The sequence below is a fragment of the Crocodylus siamensis genome, chromosome 1 (assembly GCF_052110815.1).
Source record: "Crocodylus siamensis isolate JL-2025a chromosome 1, ASM5211081v1, whole genome shotgun sequence".
NCBI lineage: Eukaryota > Metazoa > Chordata > Crocodylia > Crocodylidae > Crocodylus > Crocodylus siamensis.
The window spans coordinates 232688126-232712111 of NC_143395.1; the positions used below are offsets into that span (position 1 = coordinate 232688126).

At 45.2% G+C, this 23986-nt stretch overlaps 1 pseudogene; it reads right to left on the minus strand.

Annotated features, from left to right (window-relative positions):
- Nucleotides 1-1439: 1439 nt before the first annotated feature.
- On the minus strand, nt 1440-2504 carry LOC149874261 (olfactory receptor 5T7-like; annotated as a pseudogene).
- Nucleotides 2505-23986: the final 21482 nt, after the last annotated feature.

Below are 23986 nucleotides of genomic sequence, written 5' to 3' on the forward strand. Positions count from 1 at the left end.
ATTTAACCCTCTATAATTACTTCTAAAATTTTCTTAAAGGAGTTTTTAAACCCTCTTATAACAGGGAAGAACATTGTATAGTTTGTTTTTTTTAAATTTTATAGTGTTTCATCCTTTATTAATTCTATTATTTTTACATTATATAGGTATCTTTCTCTGGGTAATATTAATACATACATTACAACTGATTCTTTTAAAAATATTTTTTACTATTTTTTGACCATTTCAATGCATCTTTAGGCCATTGAGATGTTTTAGGGCATTTTCATCTCTTTAAAAGCCCACTGACTATTTGTAACCCCCCCCCACCATACACACACACACACACACACACACACACACACCAACTCCATGAGAACAGATTTGAAATCCTTCCAACACACACAAAAGGTATGCTGAAACAGGCCAGGTTGTTCTGAAAAACCACATGCCACTTGGTGATATCTGGAGTGTATGTCACACCTGTCCCAATCTATTTTCCACTCTTCCACATGCCAGGCACTGGGGACTGTGATGAAGAAGATGTAGTAGCATCCATGGTTCTGCACCAGTCTGAGACTCGCAGCAGCAGAGAAACTCCAGGTAGAAGACTGTAGACAGTTTAATATAGGCTTTTTGGATATCAGGTTGTCACAGTTTTAAAATCTAGTAACTTTGCGATGTTAAAAATGTCTCAAAGTAACCAAATGCAAGAAAAAGGTCCGGAAACTGATAAAAAGAAGAGAAGATGCTTAAAGGAGGTGGAGGGATTAAAGAAGAACACTTCTAAAAAGTTCACAAGGAGTCAAAAAAAGAAACATGCTTATAACATGATCAGTCTGTGCTCATGATTGTTGTGTATGATTTTATCTAGTCAGCTGCTTTTGTGGGAGATCCTTACTCCAGGTGCCTAGCTTCAGGCAGACAGGCAGTCTAAAAGAGGGTAAAATAATTTTTGAGCAGTGGGTGGGAGTTTTGCTTCCTTCTCAGTGAGCTATGTGTAGCTAAACCCATGTATCAAAATCATCTAGCACAAGGATTGAGTGGAATGTTTTTAAAACACTCTTCCAAATTGAAATAAAATACACAAAATGCAGGAAGATGCCGGTGGGGGTAAGATGTTGTTAGTGCTGATTTGGAACAAGTTGTGTCCTGCCTTCAAGGCTTCACCACTCCTGAAGAAACATGCCCCAAAATGCAACCATCCCATTCTCAGTATCCACTTACACAACTTCCCATACCAATGTCACAAATGTACACTTGCAGCACAGACCTTTCCTGGCAATAACAATCCTCAGATCCCGTCAGCCTTCTGCAAGCACTTCACATACTACTGATGAGGCTTGTTTTTTATGCGTGTGCCTTTGCATTTAAGATGCATGGGAATGTTTTCATCTTTGTTTCAGAGAACATCACGCCCTGAAACACTGTGATATGGCTTAGAAATCTAGCATTCCTGTTTATATCATGTGAGTTTCACGCACTAACAAACAGCTTTGAACATCAGGCAAAAAACTGGAAGTGGTAACAATGGTGTGTGAAACATTCCAATTAAGAAGAAAGCTTAAAAAAATAACTGTGATTTTTTTTTTTCCACTGGAAAAATATTTCTCTATTGCTTTTCTCATGGCCTCTTTGTTCATTTCTCACTTCTTTGTTTCTCAAGCTGTAAATCAAAGGATTCAGCATGGGAATGAAGATCGTATAGCACAAAGAGTTCACCATATTATGATCCAGGGAGTAGCTGGAGTGCTTGTACGTACACAGACAGTGAACCATAGGATAAGGAGACAGAGAGCAGGTGGGAGGTGCAGGTGGAGAAGGCTTTGCGTCTCCCCTCTGCTGAATTCATTCGCAAGATGGTGGACAGGATGTAAACATAAGACAGCAAGACAATCAGAAAAGTGAAGATCTGAATTGGGCCAGAGGCTATAAAAATGATCAGTTCGTTTACAGAAGTGTCAGTGCAGGAGAGTTGCAACAGTGGTGGGAGGTCACAAAAGAAATGACTAATTACATTGGACCTGTAAAAAGATAATCTAAGTATACCAAACATATGCAAAATGACATGAAAGAAGCCACCAATATAAGATGCAATCACAAACTTCATGCAGACCCTGGTAGATATAACAGCTTTATAAAGAAAAGGGTTACATATCGCAATGTATCGGTCATATGCCATTACTGCAAAAAGGAAGCACTCTACAGTGGCAGAAACACCAAAGCAAAACAACTGTGTTATGCATCCAGAGAAAGAAATGCTTTTTTTCCCTGCTACAAAATTGAGCAACATCTTGGGGATGATGGAGAAGGAACAGCAGGTGTCCATGAGAGGGATAAGTGACCAAGGAAAAAGTGCATTGGGGAGTGAAGGTGAGAATCGATCCAGATTAGCACCACCATGCTGAGATTCCCCACTAAGGTTATGCAGTAGATCATAGAAACAGGATAGGCTGCAACTCGGGGTCATCCATAAATCCTAAGAGAAGAAACTCTGTCATCCTGGTGCAGTTGCCCATAGCCATTTGTTCACTGTGTGTTATCTGTCAAAATAAGAGCATGGACAAATGTTATTATTGGCAAGACAACTGCTTTTTCATCACTAGCAAACCACAGTCAGCAGGAGTGAATCTCTTGCATGAGCAGCCATCCTATCCTGGCCACTGAGTGTTGTTGTTTTTCCACAGACAGGTGCCCACAGATACCCTGAGCTGCTTGAAAATAAATTGGGTTTAATGAAGATTTTTTCAGTGCTCAGCTCGGTTCCTTCTAGCCACGTAAAATGATTAATGTGCAGAAGTAAGACATTTCAAGTCAGGGTGTGTAAAGTTAGATTCCTGAATCTATGGCCTGACTTACAGAAGTAGCAGATACACATCACTCCAGTTGACATCTGAAGGAGCTGAAGACACCTTTGGAAATCAGGCTATTTCTATCTAGGCCAAATATGGATCTAGGAGTTTAATCTGAAACAAGGTGTGAAAATAATTTCCCTGAGTCACTCATGATTGCAATGTACTAATATTGTACTTTCTATAAAGACTAACCATAGGCATTTCACCTTAATTGGCCATAGTAGTTGTAGCAAACCCATCTGCAGCAGAGATGCATGACTAGCCATTAATTAGATTGTTTCCTTTCTGCCATCTGCAGACTAGTTGGTGTTTGACAGGCAGAACTGTCTGAAAATCTGTTTTCTGTCCTGTAGCATTAAACAAACAAAGTCCCAATTATTCAAGATATTATAGTGGAAATCTAAGGCAGACATTCATTGTTTCTTGTCACTGAAGTTTCTACCCTGTAGGTGTCTGTTCCCTGGTAACATGGTGTGTTGATCCCACATATACAATTTAAAGTTCCTACTTTTTTCTCCATATATAAGTAATGCAAATGTTGGAACAATGACACAGGCTGTTTCAGGAGTGAAATAAATATGCTTGCATGTTAAGGAATGTATTCATTGACTTAACGGTGCTCTGATACCGCAGTGATGGATGCAGTATGAGAACCTAGCTAGACAGCAAGTAGGATTAGAAATACCAAGCAAGATCATTTGGAATCCACCTCAAAGTGGCTCCATAAGCAGACTGAAAAGCCGTCAAGAGCAGTGGTACTTGACCCCTCTGGTTTTACGGGCCAAATGAAAAGTGTAGGGCCACTCGGTGGAACTGATGCAGTGCAGGGCTGTCCAGGCATTCAATCCAGTGTGCTGGCATGACTCCACACTCTGAATCCAGTTTTGGTGTAACCTCTGTTCTGGATACAGCTGTACCACAACCTGGCACAGAGGCTGGACTCCATGCACCAAATCTGGTCACAGTGCAACCTCATAAGCTGACTTGACCCCTTGCATGGGGTCCAGCCTTGGAGTGACCCTGCATGCTGGCCTAACCCCACATGCTGGATCCAGTCTTCATGCCAGCACGATCTGGTGTGTAGGACCATATCACCTGGACTCTGGGGCTCCCCACAAACCCAGAAATGTGGGGGGGGGTGGCGACGTTGTTGATCACCATGCTGCTAGGATGACATAGCCAGAGGTAAAATACCATTAGTTTATACTTTGAAAACACTACCTTTGATTCTCCCCTGTAGAACTCCTTCTTCACTGTGTCTGCTCAGGACAATGTCAAATCCGTTTAAAAGAAAGTGTTTTTCAAGTTACCTTCCTCTGTTGAAAAATGACAAAGCCATTCCATGCCTTTCAAAGAGAAAGAGAAAAGCAGAAGAAAGAAAGCTATTCTTTAACTTATCATCATCTGCCTGAAGCAGCAAGTGAGGAAGAGAAACTGAAAAGGTTACAACTGCCGACTAACCTGAATGAGTGTTTAAAAGCCTGAGAGTTTTTCTTATTGGCTTTGTTGTCACTGCACAAAAGGTGCATTTTTCAACCAGAATAGCTATCCAAGTGTAAAATCCTAGTAGAGGCAAGGGACAAGACACTTTTGCTGTCACAGGCAGCTGAAATCAACTTCTGGCAGGAAGCATAGGGTTGGTTTTTAGTAGTTAAGATGAGGTAAAGCCTACCTGTGTTTTGTCTCCACTCTGGTATCTCAGTGTAAAAGTACAAAATTTTGGCAATAAAGACAAAGTAACGGTCACCAATTCAAAAATTCCAGATGAATAAAATGATTGTGAGTGATGAAAGTCAGTTTTCTCCTCACTGGTGAGAGAGGGAGGACTTTATAACCTACTGAAAATCCCACCTCCTATTTTGGTCACCTCTTTTGACTTAGCAGCAAGAACCACAGGGTACCATGCCATAATATACAGCCTGTCATCAAGCTGTACAGAGCTGTATAAACCAAATCAGTACATGCAAAACTCCACACGCACAGATTCTCAGCATACACCTAGCTAGTACATTGAACCTATTCCTATCACTCTTCCTAGAGAATGAAGTTGTTGTTAACAATAATAACCATAATGACACTACAATCAGCAACAACAACAACAATAATAATAATCCATCTTTATTTTTATTATTTTACAGTAGTTCCTAAAGACTCCTGTCAGTGATTGGGTCCCATTATGCTGGGCATCACAGACACAAAACAAAAAGAGTCTCTGACCGAAAGATTTTACAGTTTACACTGCAGATGCAGAAGCTACTGTAGGGCAGTATAGGGTTTCATAAGGTGGTTTTAACTTAGTACAGGTAGTGGTGGCTGTCCAGCCATGGCAACATGGAGCTCAGCGCAATGTAATTTACCTTACTGAGTAATTTCCATGACAGTACTATACCCCAAGTACAGTATTGATTACTCCCTGGAACAGATCATGGTGTCTACAAAATAACAATTAATTCCTCCTTTCCCATCTGTAGAGAAAAGGACCCTGTAAGAAAGGAAGTCATGCAATTCTTTCTTTCATTGTTCCAAGAAAGAGATGGCTGCAGTCAGCAGACAACAGTCAGGGAAAAAAATTCAGTTTCCTGTTCTTTAATACCTGACCAGTGGGATGAATCAGTCCTATTGAAAACATTAATTTGATTTTTATGTGTTGCCCAGCCCTACATATAATGATTTCCCAGTCCTATTGGGGTGATATGTCAATAGTAATATTATGATCTCTAAATGTTAGTCTGTCAGTAAAAACCACTACACTGAAAATATGACTTATTTACCTGACTCCAGCTATGTTTGAGTGACATGAATCCCATTAGGGATAAATAGTATTTCTGGCTACATCACTGCAAATTGTAGTGGACAGAGAGAATTACAGAAGGATTATTTTATGGTTAGCCAAAAATAGACAAGCAGATTTTTCCCTAAACAGGATCTTTCACATTTCTGAGCGGTAAAACCACATGCTTCCTTCTTGCTAACTTCAGTGCTCCTTTGGAATTTTCTAACTTCTCTCGATGGTACAAATGGTCTGTCAGGTGGAGTTAGGGGTTTAATCTTCAAAAATACCTTGCACCAACTTTTGAAGTAATTTTCAGCTGGACTGACATCTGCATATGTTCTACTATTACTTTCATTCAGCAGTCATTACGTGAAGACTTGGAAAACAGTCAAAAGTCACCTTTTGAAACTAAATGTTTTTACCATGTGATTTAGGATACTAAAATAAAGAGTCAGAATAGCAGGAATTTCCCTGACTTTACCTGGTTCCAGTTTGAAAGATTCAGTGGAAATTAATTGCACATTCAGGGCTAGGTGTTCAGCAATTCAGGGTGGTCGCAAACCATGAGGATGCCTCTCAGTAGCTCAGCTTCTCCTGCTGGTTAAATCTATCAACTGGGAGATCAAGGAAGGTAGAAAGACCATATTTACTTCAAGATCTGCCCAAGCTTAGGTTCTTTGGAGCCAGGGCCCAGTTTCTTCTCCGACTCCAAGAGATTCCCTTTCAGCTGACAGTGGAGTATTTCTAATAAGTATCCTGAACTTGGGACACAATTCTCTGGAGTTTCTCAAGCTCCCGGGTCCCATACAGTCCCAGAAGCGGCATTCAAAATGTCTCTTCATGGCTTCCGGGTCCAGTGTTTATTTATACACGCAGAAATTTGGAAATGTACTAAGAGATGTTTTCCTGCATCTTCCCTGCAGGAATTGCAGTGATTAGAAGTCAATTTGGAGATCCATTCTATTTTTGTATTTTATGCCATAATTGTTTCTCAGTGTTGGGTTTTAACTCTTAATTTTCTGTTCATGTAACTTTTAATTGGATGTATATGTATGTACTATACTTTCTGATAAACTAAGGTCTACCAAGTATGGTAAGGCCTACCCATCTCAGCTTGTTTCGGTATCTCTGAGAATTTTTCCCCCCTCTTTCCCCTAATCTTATATCTCTAAGGACAAAGTTTCTGCTTGCTTCTGCCTTGAACATCTTTCCCTTCATCACTGACTGTCCCAATAAATACTGCTGCTTCCAAAGAGCTCAAATAAAGCCAGACTTACTTATTAGTTAAAATGTTTTTAAATTTCTAATTAAATCATTATAGAGCAGTGACAGGTTCTGCAAATCTTAAAAGTGAAAACTTACATGTGCCATATTCAGTAAACGTTAATATAAATCATTCTGTGCCAAATGTCATCATAATCTTATTGGTCAACTAAGCACTTAGAGTGACCCTAAGTACAAAATTAATATCATCCGATCTTTAACTCTCTCTCTACCAAGCCTGGCGGGGACGATAGACTTTGCATACCATGCAGACTCCTTTGAAAATGCCATGCAAGCATCCACTCCCACTGAAATTCTAGGCAGTCTTGGTTACGCAACTTCAGCGATCACAAGTATGGAAGTAGCATATATTTAAGGGGGGTGGGTAGGAACAGAGAGAGACAGATCCCAAACTACTTGGAGCTTTAACAGGTAAAATAGAGCACAATAAACCACTTGGAAGCCAGTAGTTAATCTATGAAAATTACGAAGTACAGGTTTAATGTAGAGGTGCACCGATATATCGGTTCAATATCACATCAGCACTGATATAAAGAAAATTGTCTATATTGGATATTGGCCTGATGTGGCTGAATATTTGGCCAACAAATGGCCTGTGCATGTGTGCAGCCACAGTACAGCACATAGGCAGTGGGGAGCACAGCCGGCAGCATGGAGAGCTGTGTGCGGCTGGTAAGTCTGTTGTGGTAGGAGAAGCGTAGGGGGGCAGAACAAGGCCACTGTGGTGAGGAGGGTATGGGGTTGGGGCTGGGGCTGGGGCCAGGGCAGGTGCTGCCCAGCCAAGGCAGGGGTGTTGTGGGATGGAGCCATGGCTTGTCCGCGGGGCATGGGAAAGAAGAGGGGGCAGCTCCCGTCACTGAGCACAGCTTGTTTAGCAACTCATCCGCTCATCCAGCAGCTCCCACCACTCATCCAGGAGGGCCTGGGGGGGGTGCATGTGCCCCTGGATATGTGTGGGGCAGGTGGCAGCAGTGTTGGAAGAGGGACTATGGAGAGGCTACAGCAATGTTTTGGGGGTTGCTGCAGCCCTCCCCAGTAGCTACTTCTCAGTGCTGCCACCTCTGCCTGGTTGGTGTCGCCCTGGCCCCAACCTCAATCTGCAGCCCACTCCAACCACGGCCCATGCAGATCTGAGGCACAACCCCCCCTACCCCCACCCCAGTGTTCTCCCAGGGTGCATGCAGGAGCAAGAGCTGCCCCCCACCTGCACCTCCCGAACGAGCCACAGCTCTGTTCCAGGCCCTGCCCCACCCCAGCTGGGCAGTGCCTGCCCCAGCCCCCATCCCACTCCCTCCCTCACTGCAGGGAGTGACCTGCCCCCCCCCTCCCCTTTCCTCCCCCCGTCCCCTTCCACCACAACAGACTTACCAGCTGTATGGGAAATCAGATCGGTATCGGCCAATACACCTCCTTAAAAATTGGCTATCAGTATCAGCCCCCAAAATCTCTATTGGTGCACCCGTACTTTAATGTGCTTCCAATAAGAAGTCCCATTTAACTGGGGGAATACTAAATTTGGTATTTTATTTCCAGATGGTCTCAAAATGAAGCCCCATATAAACCATGCTGCAGTCATATATTTTGGAAATGAGAAAGGCATGAAAGAGCACTGAAAGGTCTGCTACAGAGGGGAAAAGATTGTATTCATCATGCCAGATGCAGATAAAAGATACAATATGTTGACAATGGTTCTAGCTGGGCATCCAGAAGAATCACAAAGAAGTAGGAATAGAAGGGACCTATACAGGTCATCTAGTCCAACTCCCTGCCTAAGGCAAACCATGCAAAGTAAATCCTTGTCAAACCTGTTACTAAAACTATACAGCTGACCCTGTCAAACAACCACAAAGCATAAAACCCTAACCTGCCACAGGTAGAGCATTAGGATAACAGTGGCCAATGTCATGCTGCTGCAAGAGTTGTTAAAATACGCTCAAGAGATCCAGGGAAGGGCCATTCGCCCTCCCCTTCACCCCTACCCCAACTACAGAGGAAGGCAAAAACTCCCACAGTTTGTAGCAATCTTTTCACCTAACAAAACTTCAGGCTACTAACTTGAGACACAACAAGCAGTTCTGCATCTTCAATCAGTGGCCCGGGGTACAAAGCAGAGATAACAGGCACAGAAAATACGAGAGAGAGAGGGAAAACAATAGAAGTAAAAGGTAAAGCCAAATAAACCACAACTAAGTCGAGGCTCGAGTTAGAGTTCATGCAGCTACTTTGATTCTTTTATTCTAATTCTTTTTTATCCTTTTTTGAATCTCAAAATTCATTGACCAACACATCTCAATTCAGTGTTAAACCTTGGATGAGCCTTCTTCAAATCTGAAATCTTGGCCAAAGCCAATTTCCCAAGGTGGGAAAAATATCAGAGAACGTATCAAACTCAAAGGGCAACCTTCAGATAGATGAAGGTTCATCCATAAAACCTAGTGTTGCCAAAGCCCTGAAATGCCATTCATGATTTTTTTTAAAGCAACACCTTTATTTAAACAACTTTCCAATCAGCATGACTGGGGGTGCTACACCTTAGGAACATGACTGCAGTGGGATTTTGCAGTCCCCCCATGAGTGCTTCATTTTTCAAGCGATTGTATCCTCAGTTCCTAATTTCCCATGGACATTGGTGACGCATAGGGGATGCACACGGTTGCACATGCACCCCTTGAGATTGGCTGCTGCTGCCGGCGGCTCCTGTGGGCAGTCACTGTTGGCCACTCCCCACCCCCTGCAGGCAATTGCTGATTGCCACTGGCCACCGCTGCCTCTGGCAACCATCCACAGACACTGCCAGCACTCGTTGCCACTTCCCCATCACCTCCAACACCACCAGTGGTGTTGGCAGGAGGTCACTGATCATCTCTGGCCGCTGCTGCTGGCAGTGTCTGCGGGCGGTTGCTGATCACCAGTCGGCGCTCACCACACCTCCCCACTGCCAACACCACTGCTTCCACCTGCAGGAGCTCCCCACTTGCCACACCACCACTGCCGCCACCTGTGGGCGGTCACCATGTCCCCCCAGCCTCAGGAGGCATGCAACATTCATGCCCATGGACAACATATGATGCAGCTGGCAGGGTCATTTAGAGCAACAATCACTGCTGCAGCCTTTTCAAGCTTCTTGCACCATGCTCAGGACTTCCATATGTTGGTCACATTCTCCAGTGTTCCCACTATCTACATAGGAATGTTCTTGCAATTGTTCTGGGTTTGTAGGAAAGAAGGATTAAGTTTAATTAAACAGAGAAAAGAAAGATGGAGATACCATGGGGAAAGGGAGTTAAGTCTGCTGAAGCTTCAAGGCGTGTTGTAGAAATTTGCCATGAAGACGTCATTTAAGCAACCGCAACAGGGTGGATATTTTTATACAGAGTGACTTTGAGGACACTTCTCTACTTTAAAAAAAATAGTTCCTCTTCCCACCAGCTCCCTAAAATGTGTAGGCTTACCAAATCCAGAGTTTGGAGATGCAGGGTGCTATTGCTCACTTCTAGCCATATGTTCCTGTTTTTTTGGCAAGAATGGCAAATCTCTGTGAGTTTCTGAAAAGCTGCAAGGATGCATTATGCTTCTGAACTCCTACCTCACTCTGCAGTAAGAATCTGTACTTCAGCTAAGAGGCAAAAAGCGCCTAAAGCAGCAAGGAAAAGGAATGTGTCCTGACATGCCCAGATGAATGTGGGTTGTGGGATAGCATCCTTAGACATAGAAGTAGGGTGCATTGGAAGAAACAGTGCACTGTGTTTTATTATGTAAGGGCCAATCACCCCTGGAAAAAAATACCTTTCTCTTGAGGGAAAAAAAGGCAGTATGAGGAAGGACAAAGAATGAAACACTCCTCCTCACAACCATCCCACTGGAAAATGGGCAGACTAAAAGGCTGCCAGTGTTCTCCTTCGTTACAGCTAACAACTTTTAAGCTTTTGTAATTAAGTCTTTTTGTTGTAGTACAGCTGCATGTAGCCACAGTGAAACAAGCAAAGCTTAAATGCTTTCTTTCATTTTCTGTGTTTTTCTCTTTTGTTAATAGGCCATCTCCTGTATAAATGCATCTATAATCTGGTGCTTGATTGTCAACTAAAGAAAATGCAGATGGTGCTCTTGAGACCTTGAAAACGAGATGCCGCCCATAAGCAGGGAGAAAGAGAGAATATTGCTCCATAAAAGTCAGAGAGGCATAGATGGGAATGCAGTCTCCCTCTAAGGATCTGGATGATGTAATAAAGTGATCCCATACACCTCTGGGATATCTTTGGGCACTGACAGATGTTCAGGGCCCCACTCTAACTCTTTTATATAAAGTCCCATGAGTTAGAATGACCCCCGACCTCACAGATGTTTGCCTTTTGGGTCAGTGGGGGGGCGGGGGTAGGGGGGAAAGGAACAAGCCTGACTGCACTGGCCCTGGCCAGCAGGCGGGGGCACTCCAGCAGTCTCCAATAAGGCAGCTGAAGTCCTCTGTCCCCAGCTATGCCCCCCACCAGCTCCAAGGCTGTCAGTGGAGAGGGACAGGGAGCAGCAGCAGCTATCAGGCTGCTTTTCCCAGCCTGAGCTGGTGGGGGAGGACATGGAATGGAGCCCTCTCACCTGGCAGCCCCACCAGCTACCCCAGCTAGGGTATTTGGGAGAGATGGGCTGGACCCCTAAGCAAAGTGACTCCATTCCACTCCTCTCCCCACTCGTTCTGGCCAGGCTTGCCTGGCAGCTGTTGCTACTCCTCTCAAGAGGCCTGGGCAGAACTGGGGAAGGGGGTCAGGGTGGAACAGAGCCCCATCTCCTTGGGTAGCGCTAGTGGGGGCTGCGAGGCAAGGGGCTCCGTTCCCCACCCGCTTCCAGCTTTGGCCAGCCATAGCACCCAGCAGCTGCTGCTGGTTCTTCTCCTCTCTCTCCACTGACAGCTCTGTGGGGTGGGTACTTGCACCAGCCCACCCCACCCCTATGTGAAAAATTAACCCTGGAGGAAACACAAGTTCCCTAAAATGCTCTAAAGCAGAGCGCCTTAATTGGTTACCTGATTAGACAAGGATTAATTTTTCACGTGATTGCCCATTTTAGAAGCACTCTGCAGCCATGCTGGTGTGTTAGGTCATGGCTGTAGAGTGCTTTTGGGGGCCTAATCATGAGAAAAATGTCACTTGCATCTGCGCCCTTTGGTGACAGCTTGGGTTGTAACAGTGCTTGTATCCTAAAAGATATTCTTAATTCCAGAAACTAAGTAAAACAACTTTTAATTATTTATAGGCAGGATGCCCCTACAAAAACTGATCTAACCCGGTAGCAGTGAAAATCTCACTACACTGTGGAGTTTAGATGGGTTTCTTCTTGTACCAAGGGAGCCTATGAGTTTTCTCTTTAATGTCATGGTAGAATAGCTTCCTTTTTGACCTAACATGTACAAATAGGAAGTAAGATCTTGCTGGAGGGCAAGGAGGAAGACTGCAGAGGCATCATCTGCTCTGATAACTCATCTCACAGTCCTTCAACCTGTCTCCTCGTCTCCTAAGCTGTCCATTTTCTCTTCCTGTTCACATTCTCCTCTGTTGCCCTGTCCCCTGAAGCCTCTCTTTGCATACAGATGCACCATCTTCTCAAACGCAGTAAAATCTATATGGTAATACCCAAGTCCCTCTCTCCGCACCCAAAGTCGACAGCTGTATTTACTTTTCTAGCCATTTGCTACTTGAAGGATTTTGCAAGCATCTTTTACAGTAAGTCAAGTCTGGGACCTACTGAGTGCATATATTGCCACCAGTAAAAAAGCAGACCAGTATGACAAGTTCTTCAACAAATAAAAACTTCTTCTGTTCCAAATACACCCTCCCCAAAACTAAACTAATCTTGCCTTCTCTTTGCTTCCTTCACATTGTCATCCATGGTGACCCTACCATCCTCTTTCTCTCTCAGACTTACCACCTCAATGTTACCTTTTTTCCAGTGCTTACACTTTTGTTCAACCACCATTTCATCCTGCTGGGAACTAGTGAAAACCATATGCCAGCCAAACAAACTCCATTTACCAGGTTTCTCATTGATAAATGCTTAACACTTCTTGTTTCTAGTGCCAAATAATAAGAACTGGTCCACATCTTTTCTATAGTCTGAGGCCCAAAACTGGACACAGTACTCCAGGGGTGGCCTCACTAGTGCCAAACAGAAAGGAAGCAACAAGGTCACACTTGGTTCATATTCAGCTTATTGTCCACTGTAACCCCAATGTCCTTTTCTGCTGTACTGCTGCTTAGCCAGTCAGTCCCCAGCGCCACACTTGGCACTTGTCCTCACTGAATTTCATGAGATTTATTTTGGTCCAATCCTCCAATTTGTCAAGGTCTCTCTGAATCTTAGCCCTACCCTCCAGCACATCTACTATTCCTCACAGTTTGGGTCACCTGCAAACTTGCTGAAGGTGCATTCCATCACATCTTTGTATGCTATCTTCATCAATGACCTGGAAGATGTGATGGAGTCCACCCTTAGCAAGTTTGCAGATGAACCAACGCTTGGGGCATTCCACTTGACACCAGCTGCCAACTAGACATCAAGCTATTGATTATTCCCCTTTGAGCCCAATGATCAAATCAGTTTACTATCCACATTGAAGTCCATTCATCCAACCTGTACTTCCTTAGCTTGTTTGTAAGAACATTGTGGGAGACCATATCAAAATCCTAGTTAAAGTCAAGGTATATCACGTCCACTGCTCTTCCCACATCCACAGAGCCAGTCATCTTGTCATAGAAGGCAGTCAGGTTGGTCAGGCATGACTTGCCCTTGGTGAATCCATGCTGACTGTTCCTAATCACCTCTTTCTCCCCCAAGTGCTTAGAAATGGATTCCTTGAAGACCTGCTCCATGATTTTGCCAGGGACTGAGGTGAGACTGAGTGATCTGTAGTTTCCTGGATCTTCCATCTTCTCTTAAAGTTGGGCACTATATTTGCCCTTTTCCAATCATCTGGGACCTTTCTGATTACCATGAGTTTTCAAAGATAATAGCCAGCAGCTCTACAATTACATCGGCGAACTCCTTTAGTACCCTTGCGTACATTGTGTCCAGTCCCATGAACTTGTACACATCCAGCTTTTCTAAATAGTCCCTAACCTGTTCTTTCACCACTGTTGGCTGCTCCCCTCCTCCCCAAGCTGTACTACCAGTTTCAGCAGCCTGGTAGCTGACCTTGCCTGTGAAGACTAAGGCAAAAAAGTCATTGAGTACTTCACCTTTTTCTGTATCATCATGTCCTGCTTTACTGGAAGAGAAGGTGAACAGTAGCACTAAAAATCAAAGAAAGAAGAACTGAAAAAGGAAAAGATTAATGGCTCTTCTGTTGTAGCAGGCATTATGAAATTCACCGTGACACTGTCTTTCTGAATCACTGAAGTGTCTGTTTTTGCATGCTAATACCATATTTTGTGCACTGAATCATGGTAAATGGTAGAGCCTGTGAGGAAGACAGCAGATGAAGTATTTTTCTTTTTTTAGCTCCTGCTGTTTTAGAAGCTCCAAATTGTTAGCAATAGTACCTTCTTTTTTTTTTTTACTTCACTATATGGATGAAAAAGTCTTATCAACAATGTAAGTAGCATTTTTATCACTGCCGGCTCCCTTAGATGTTAGAAGCTTATTTTTCCTTCAAGAAGGATAGCCTGAGGTAACCTTGCCTCAAAACAATCTAGGACCCAAATAGTCTACTTCAATCCAAGATTTAATAAAAAAGATAAAGAGAGGAAATCAGATGAAATCCATGTGTTCCCTTTCCTTGGAGTTGCCTGGCATATTTGTTGTCACTATGGTCTTTTTTTGGTCTGTAACTCACAAATCAGCTAAATGGAAAAAAAAGCGTATCTAGCACATCTCACAAATGAAAAATACTGGGTCCTGGAACAAATACCACTTTCCTGCCCTTTTATCATTTAGCATTGAGAATCACTGACTCCTGAGTTCTTCAAAACTGCTGTCCCTGAACATCTGCCACCAGATCATGACTTTGTCAGCCTGTGTCATTCAAGGTGGGAATTGTTTTGATTTGACAGGTAGCAATAGATCCCAACATAATATCAAATACATTTGAAACCCAGGGCACAACAAGTGTTTCCCAATTATAAGTGGCTTGGTAGTTTTTATTATATCTGGTGACTCAAAGAATGATGCTCAGCCAGCTTTTTTGTTTACAGAACTGTCATTTAATTAAACAGTCTTTTCGTTTACCAAATCCACCATTTTTTTCTTGAAGAAAGCTTCATGCAGCGTCAGGGTGATCTTCAAATGCCCCCTCCTCTTCCTGTAAGAGTTATACATATGTAAATGTGCAGGTAAACTACAAAGCACCCCTGGAAAGAAATTTATAGTCATGTCACTGCAGCATATCTCATCCGAATGAGAACAGCCTTGGACAGTGAGCTGACTATTACTCATAGGAAGCAATTCTGTAAAGAGGGATCGTGACCAACCAAAGATGGCTTGGGGCTACTGAGCCAGGTCAACCTGACAGAGGGGACAGTGCCTCAACTCTCCAAAGGACACATGGGAGTGTCCAAAGGAGCACACTCATGCAGTATGCAGTGCTACCAACCCATCTATGGCATCCCACACGCTGCATGTGCAGGCGTTCCCCTCACTGCTTACTGGAGCCTGGCCAGTCTGAGCCATGCTCCAGCTGCCAACCAGGCTCCCTGCTGCCAGATTGCTGCCACTGGAGCCCCAGGAGGCCTCCAGAACCCAAGGTAAGGCTGCTGGGGCCAGCTCAGGTGCTGGCCCCAGGCCCCTCTACCCCACCCAGGACAACTTGCCGTACACCAGAATGTATGTGCACAGGCATTCCCCAGGAACAAGTAGCAGTGGCACAACTATGTGGTGCTGCTATTTGTCCCTGGGGAAATGCACATACACACTCATCTGGACACACCCATGGGATCCAGCAATTTCATCCAAACAGCAATGGGGTGAACTCTACCTAGGGTTGGGGTGGGGAGAGCTCATGCTGTGTTGAACAAGTAAGCAAACCCAGAATCCTTTGCCAGCCATTACAGCAATACCTGTGAGGTATCTAAGCAGCTGATAAGCCTTTTGCACACATGGGAAAATCAGGAAAGCAAGGGGGAGTGCTAAAGGCAATCCTGATACGTAAGAGGGACAGAAAACAAGATGTTGGGCACCTAGATATAGTAAAATGGTTATTAAAAATGTAGACTGACATGGTATATTATACAAGCATCAGGCAGCATTGCTGAACAAGTATCATGGTAACATTCACTTGTTAAAAGCAAGTGATTTTGATAAATGGGACAGACTCACAATTCTGAAGTTTAGTGTTTCAGACTCTTGCTCTATCAGTTTTTGCTGGTTTTTGTTTTCAAGGTCCTAGCTACCAGCATTAGCCCTAGAAATAAGTTTTTTAGTGAAAGGGAATGAAATAGAAGGCAACTGCAACCTCTCTAAAATATCTTCATGGCATACACATCATTGAGACAGCTTATTCTCTTTTTTAAAGATTAATAATGTCAGTTATCTCAATTTTAAATGTTTGGCTTTGGAAGCGTAAACTGAATTTGGAAGTACTGGCTTGATGTATTTATTGAGAAAACAATTTTCTCAAAGTTCTTCTGTCTTTTGAGTAATTGACTGATTTTTAACTGCATCGATAGTTTTTTGGCCTGAGAACATTTTCTCCTAAACTCTGGTATAGATTAACTCAGCTTCACTTGAACATTCACAAAGCTCTACCCAGTGGTTTTGTGCCAAGAACACCTGAAAAACATTTTTGGATTATTAAAGTTTTTCTGTGTTCCCAGTCCTGTGGTTTATTAGTTCTCACCAGCTTTAATAATCAGGGGAAAAATTATGGAAGGCACATAGGAAACTAGGAACCAGTAATTATGAGTAATTATGACAGGCTGCACAAGGGATATCATTAAAAGTTTAGTGTGTTGAGACACTTATCTAAAATGTTACAGTAATATATTTATGTAAATTATAAAGAAAGTCCACTGGGCATTATTAAGAAATCAGATTTTTTTTTTTTTTTTTAGGAAAAAGCAACATTAGTGGCATTATAAGAGGTGGGTGCTGGCTCTGGGAAAATATCTTCAATAACAGAAGGATAAGGGGCTGAGACTGATGCAGTGCCCTGAAGGCCCGAGGCTCAGGTGGCAACAGCCCAATGGGGAAAAGTGAATTCCAGCCTGAGAAGCCCTCTGGTGAGAATGTCCCCAGAAGCTGAAATTCAGGGACTGTTCGAGCAACAGCACCCTCAGTTGATCTCTGCTGTCACAAGGGAGTGTAAAGGCAGGGGGCATTAAGTAGCTGGAATTAAAATTATAAAAAAACTTTCTGCACTATTACAAATCTCTTTAATAGAAACCCAAGTGCATTCTTTGGAGAAATTATATGAAACTCACTGGGTACCTCTACACAAGGTGTTTACTGTGGAGTAGACAAATTAGCTCTGCAGTAAACATCTCACATCTACACATGCAGTGCTATTAGATCATAGAAAACTAAGGAACACTGCAGCAGAATAGTACTTGCAAATACAAGTACTGTCCTACTGCCGAGTTATTGACTGGATGTATCTACACATGCATTAGATACACATCCAGTAAACTACTCATGAGAAAATGCTCCTGGGCAGGCATCCACATGTACAGAGAAGTGGGAACAGATTTACTGTTAATGGCAACAAACTGCTCCTGCTTCCAGGGCCCCTGAAATACGCCCCTGCCACCACCAGGGGAGCTCTATGCTTCCTCTGGGTGCTAGCCCAGGGGCTGACAGAGAGAACTGGGCCAGGAGCTGGAACATTGCACTCTGCCCCTGGGGGGCTGCCTGCTGTCAGAGTCAGGACAGTGTCCCCCTGCCCCAGCAGCAGGGAGCTGCTGGCCCTGGCTCCCCAACTGCGGTCAGAGGATTTGGAAAGAGCTGCAAGGGAAGGGCACATCACAGCTCCATGCCCCAATCTGTCAGTGGGGCAGCTAGCATCTAGCAGGAATCAGGATCTCCCAGCCCCCCCACTCCCTGATCATGATAGCAAAGATGGGGATAAGAATCTCCCACCCCCCAATAGTGATCTCGAAGCAGGGGGCTTGGAGCTTCCTGCTGCTGGGACAGGGTGACATAGTCCCTACCTGGGCTTCAGTGGCAGAGCCCACCACAGCAGCAGGCAGCTCCCAGGGGCAGGGAGCAATCTCCCCCTGGTGTCAGGCATTACAATGTAATCTATGTCTGCATGCTTGTGTGGCCATACAAGTTAGCTCTCTCTTTTGTATGGCCTCAGATACCAACTTCCAAATCTATGAGCCACCGTCTGGCATTATCACTCAATATGCATGTAACCCTGGGCATGACACTACACGCTCCCTCACCTAAATAGTAGGATCCTGGGGTACCCAGTAGCCCTGCGCAGCCCTCCGGGAAGCTGCTGCAATGCCCCTGACTGGAAAGCCTCCCCTTACAATCAAGCACCCTCGCAGATAATTCTCAAAATAGTTACAAGATTTAATTATTTACAACATAACAAATAACCATTAAATAAACACATTGATATACTGACTAAAACTCCCTCAAGAACTTATTTACAGTCTCTCACTTGCACACAGTGTACTGGGGATCCCACGTGCACTGCCCCTGGTGGGGTCTCAGGGAGCGGGACTGTCTGTGTCCCTGCACATGGTCTGTGGACGTTCCCTGGTGCTGGTGTCCGTCTCCGTGCTCCTGGGGTCTCCGGGCATCGGGGGAGAGGCTCCTCCTCTGCAGTCCCTGCAAGACAGCCTTCCCCTGCTTTTGACCCCCTTCCCCGGCTCAGCAGGGAACAGTGTCTGAGCTGCAGGCTGTAGCAACTCTCCTGTCCCACACAGCCTCAGCCTCACAGCCCAGCAAACGCAGCCCTTCCCTGGGCTTTGCCTGCCCCTGGAGCCCCTCACCCTTCAGGAAAACAGGGCGGACTCCGGCAGTCTCCTTCACCACCTGCTCTGTTGTTGTCACCCAGCCAGTTACCGGGCTGCAGGCAGGTCTTCCTAGGCTTGGAGTCTCTACACAAGTAGCTCCTCTCTGATCCTGCTGCAGGCTCCTGGCAGGAGAGGGGGACTGGATACTGTATCACTCCCATTGCAGCCTTTTCTGCTGCTCCACAGAGCACTCCTACGGGCTCTCTGAGGGACCACTGTGTTGAGACGCTGTCTTGGGTCTCCAGCCTGTCCCTCAGCCCCTCTCTCTCTCTCTTTTGTTCTCCCCCGTGGGAAAACTGCTCCCCCCTTTTATCAAAGCCTCCCAGCCCAGAGCCCACTTCCAACAGGGCTGCCTCCAAAACAGCTTCACTTGCCCTCAGAGTCTTGTCCCGGCTGGGACAAACTCTGTCTCTCTGCCAGGCAGCCCTTCCCATTCTTTCAGGTGGGTCCATTTTTTAAATGGTGCTACATGCAGATTCCAACTGCCCCATCTGCGCATTTGTAAAAATTGCAGCTTTCAATTAAATGCTGTACTGTTTGTTGGACACCACATCTTGTAAAGTATTGTTTTGAAGCATCTGTATCCAAATCTCAGTCTGTTTTGCTTGACCTACACTTCTCTGTCAAGGTCAAGTCCAATGGGGACTTGTTTGGTTGAGACGTAGCCACCTTTGCCATGGTTCATTGGCTCCTGGTGGTAAAGATTTGGCTGCTAGAATGTCCACACGAGCATGGCATACACGGCTATTTTGTCCGGCACCCCACTGTCAGCCTGGCCCGGGTGCTGGGCAGCTGCCGCCAGCCACGGAGCCCGGGCTACTCCCGGCAGGCGACTGGGAGGCTGCAAGCAGCCCAGACTCCTTGGCTGGTAGCAGCTACCCAGAGCCTGAGCTGGCTACAGCTAGGAGGCTACAAACAGCCAGGAGGCTACAAGCAGCCGGACTGGGCTCTGGACCCCTGCATCAGCTCCATACAGTGGGTGGCTGCAGGCGCACCTCAGAGCGGACAGTGGGGGAGGGACCTGAGGCAGCACAACCCTGGCACCCCCCCCCGCCGCCATCCACTATGAGGCATGCCTGCAGTCGCTGCCAGCGGGGAACTGATGCTTGAGCTCCGGAGCCTGGCACAGCTGTTCATAGCCTCCCAGCTGCAGCTGGCTCAGGCTCTGGGTAGCTACTGCCAGCCATGGAGTGGGCCTGGGCTGGTTGCTGCAGGGCTTGCAGCCTCCCAGCTGCCTACTGGGAGCAGCCTGGGGTCCATGGCTGATGGCAGTTACCCAGAGCCCAGGCCGGCAGTAGCATACCAAGCAAAATGGCCTTGTGTGGCATGCTCTGGCATGCGTGCCAGGGGTTGCCAATCCCTGCTGTAGCTGCTTTGTGCACCTGAAGAAAAAAGTCAAGTTTCATCTAGCAGCTGCTTGGGATCTTAACATCTCTAGTTCTTATTAGTGCTGAGGCACCCACAGTCTTCTGTCTTCCAGCTCGGTGACAGATAACCAGAAGACCTGACAGTGTTGACCTTGAAAGAATTCATTTTTCAGTCTTGAGGCGGCCCACCAGGACCCCAGGCAGAGTTCTGGGAGAACCATGCTTTAGATTGGGTGAAACGTCATGAAACTCACATTGTTTTGCATGAAATACTTCAGGATCAGTTAACTGATTTTTTCTGATTACACTTTGTTTTGTTTCAAATGTCCAGCCTGCTCTAACAAGCGACTCCCTATACTTGGACTTTTTAAATACTAAAATGTGGTGGTGCTGGAGGATTTAGGAGTTCTCACATCTACGTGACTTCTAAACAGCTCACTCAGTGAGTTGAAGCCCTTACTAAAACCCACAAAGTATGGCATATATATGCTCTGAGATGGCTTAATCCCATCCATCTGCCACTCTCTGGTCCCAAATTTAGCTCAAAGATTATGAAACCCATTATATCCTGGTCAGTTACCATGGCAACTCATCTACAGACTGTCAGATGCAGATTCTAGTTACATCTGAATTTCTATCTATAATGTGACTGAGTTGTTAAAGGTTGAATTATGATGTGTATAACAGAGAATTTCCAGTAAGGGGTTCTCTTTTTTGTTTTTCCTTTTTTAAAATTACAGGGATGGGATTTACTGCAAAATATACAGCAGATAAAAAGTTTGAGCTTGTCAGGTGAGCCCTATTTAGAACTGGTATTCACGTACTGATTTTTTTTGCTAAATCAGTACATTAAACGCATTTAGTTTTGAGAGAGTAAATGAACAAAGAAAACTGCCCTTTCAGAGCAATTTACTTACTGTCAGATGAATGCATAAGTGACTACGGGGAAACAACAATAACCTCCAATGCTTGTCTAGCCATCGTCCCAAAAAACAGTCATTTTCTGCTTCTGTCATTTAAAAATGATTGGAAATTTTGACTTGCTGCTTATTTATTTTTGGACATGCTACAGCCTAGTCCACTGGTTTTCAGCCTGTGGTCCACAGACCCCTGGGAGTCCACAGAATTTGTCTAAGGGGTTCCTGAAAGATGACTATGATCAATCAATCAGAAGTCTGTGAATACCCACATTTACAATTCAAAGGGATCTGCACCTCCATTCAAAATTTGTTAGTGGTCCACAAATGAAGTTTGAAAACCACTGGCCTAGGGGCTAGAACAGGGGTTGTCAACCAGGGGTATGCGTACCCTTGGAGGTACTTGGGAAGGCCCCAGGAAGTATGCGGCAGTGGCATGGAGAAGTGGCCGCACTTCTGGTTTCACCGCTGCACACCCCCCCACACTTGACCAGCCACTGGGGGAACTCCCCACTAGTCGATCGGCTGCCGGGGACCCCCCCCCCCCCCACTCATTGACTGGCTGGGGGACTCCCTGCTTCTCAACCAGCCGCCAGGAGGGACACCAACCAAAAAGGGTTGAAACCCCCTGGGCTGGAACAAAAAGCTAGGACTCAGGAATAGGACCCAGGTATTCTGCCACTTTGGTCAATCACTTAACTCCTTGTGTCTCAGCCTCCCCATCTGTAAAATTGTGGTAGTGACGCTATCTTCCTTTGAAAAGCACTTTGAAGCCAACTGATAAAAAGCACTATATACACGAGATTGGCTGAAATGATGTGTAGTGCCTATGTTGAATGGAGAAAAGAATCAAACCAAAAGTGAGTAAATTAATTCCATTAGAGGTTACACTGTGTGACTTCAGAGTGCCACTATGCAGTGGTATGTGGCCTACTGCTTCATAGCAGGGGTGTTAAACATACCGCCCATGGAAGAGTCATCCAGCCCACGTGGCTGGGAATCCTGTTAATGGGGCCAGCATCTGGCCTCTGCTGCCTGCCCCGCCACAGAATTTCCAGGTTGAGCAGTGGCAGCAGCATGAACTCCCTGCACGCAGTTTGTTGCTGAACCTCCGATTCATGATCCCCACTGGGGTTGCCACTGGAGGTGGGACGAGTGGTGGAGGTGTTAAATCTGATGCCAAAACAGGAGCTCAGGCAACTGTGGGGGGTTAATTCCTGAGATGCTGTGTCAGCATGTGGGAGTGAATGTCATCTGGCCTGCGAGAAGCCCACAAGTTAGATTTAGCCTGCCAATCCAAATGCATTTTATAACCCTACTTAATGGGATGGTCACGTCCAGGAAACTACAAATCAGATCAAATACAACACTGTAATCCTTTCCATTATTACTGGATTTTTCCAGAGGCATAACTGATAAGTTTCTCACCTGGGGTAAAACACTGCTGGAGAGTGGGGTGTGGGGGAGCAGTGTGGGGACTGCAGGCAGTCTTACCTGCCCTAGGGACTCAAAAACCTCAGCTGCTACCGAAGTGGCATGGCATCTTCATGCACAGCTGCTGCTTCCACAGTGCAAGCACCATGGGGTCAGGCCCACCACTCCAGCACCCCCTTGATTTTGACAGCAGAGACTGGTGACCCACTTGCCTATCCCTTGCTACGTTACTGGATACTTCAATGCCATGCATCAAATTGGTGCTATTTCTACATTTTTCTATTGTGCCAATACATTCTATTATCACTTCCGTGAATTTCTACTACTGCAGAGACACATCATCCATCAACAAACTCATGATTTTTTTTTTTTTTAATCTTTGCTGGGCCAATGCAAGTTTTCACTATTTTTACCTGGTTTTTACATTTACATCTTCTTCAGCATCCCAAGGTGGAATTCAGTAGGAGATGGAAAATCTCCACCTGCAACTCTTACTCGCTTTCATGAATGTTGCGTGCCTCCTGAGACTGGGGGGGCATGGTGACCACCTGCAGTCAGCAGTGGCAGCAACGGCAAGGTCCCACAGGCGGCCGTGGCAGTATCAGCAGCGGGGGCGGGCCAAGCAGGTTGCTCCTGCAGGCGGCTACAGTGATGTTGGCAGCGGAGGGGGCGGGGGTGGTGAGCAGTGACTGCCTGCAGATCCCCCTGGCAGCGGCCAATCGCAGGGGGTACATGTGCATCCACATGCACCCCCTGCACGTCACCAATGCTTTTTATCGACATACCATCGAGTTCTAAGTACTCACCGAATCCTGATTGTGACTAGGGCTGTATAAACGATGACTTGATTTGCTGAAGCAAAAAGGTGAAAGAAGCCCTAAGAGAAGCAAAACATATTTTTTTCCAATGAAATTTGATGGGGGTTTTTTTAATTAACCTTTTAAACACGCCACAAAATCATCTTTAAGGCAGAGTTAGACACATCAAATTGACTCTAGTTAAAATATTTAGTGCTTATTTATCAAAGATTTGTTTGAGGACCCAGGATTTCTGAACCTTCCCAACTTCAAGTAACAAGTGATTAGCATCCTGCTTGCATGAGAATGCCGCTAAAATAACCCAAAGTGGTAGGAAAAGACCCCCAAAACAACCTACTTTCCCTTAACAGAAGCAGGGCAGAACAGTGTGAATTATTTTAGGATGTGGCATTTTGAATGCTCAGGAAAGGAGAGTAGTCAAAACCCCTAGAGACTGAAGGCCTTCTCTTAATGCACAAAAATATCCTGAAGCAGGTAACAACAGTGCAGGCATCAGTGCTAAGCTCCTTCTAGGGGGATCATTTCTTGAAGCAGACGGGTAATGCAGCTTCCATAAAGGACCCCTGTGCTCAGAGTGCCAGTCAATGACAATATAACAGAATAGACTTGTCCCC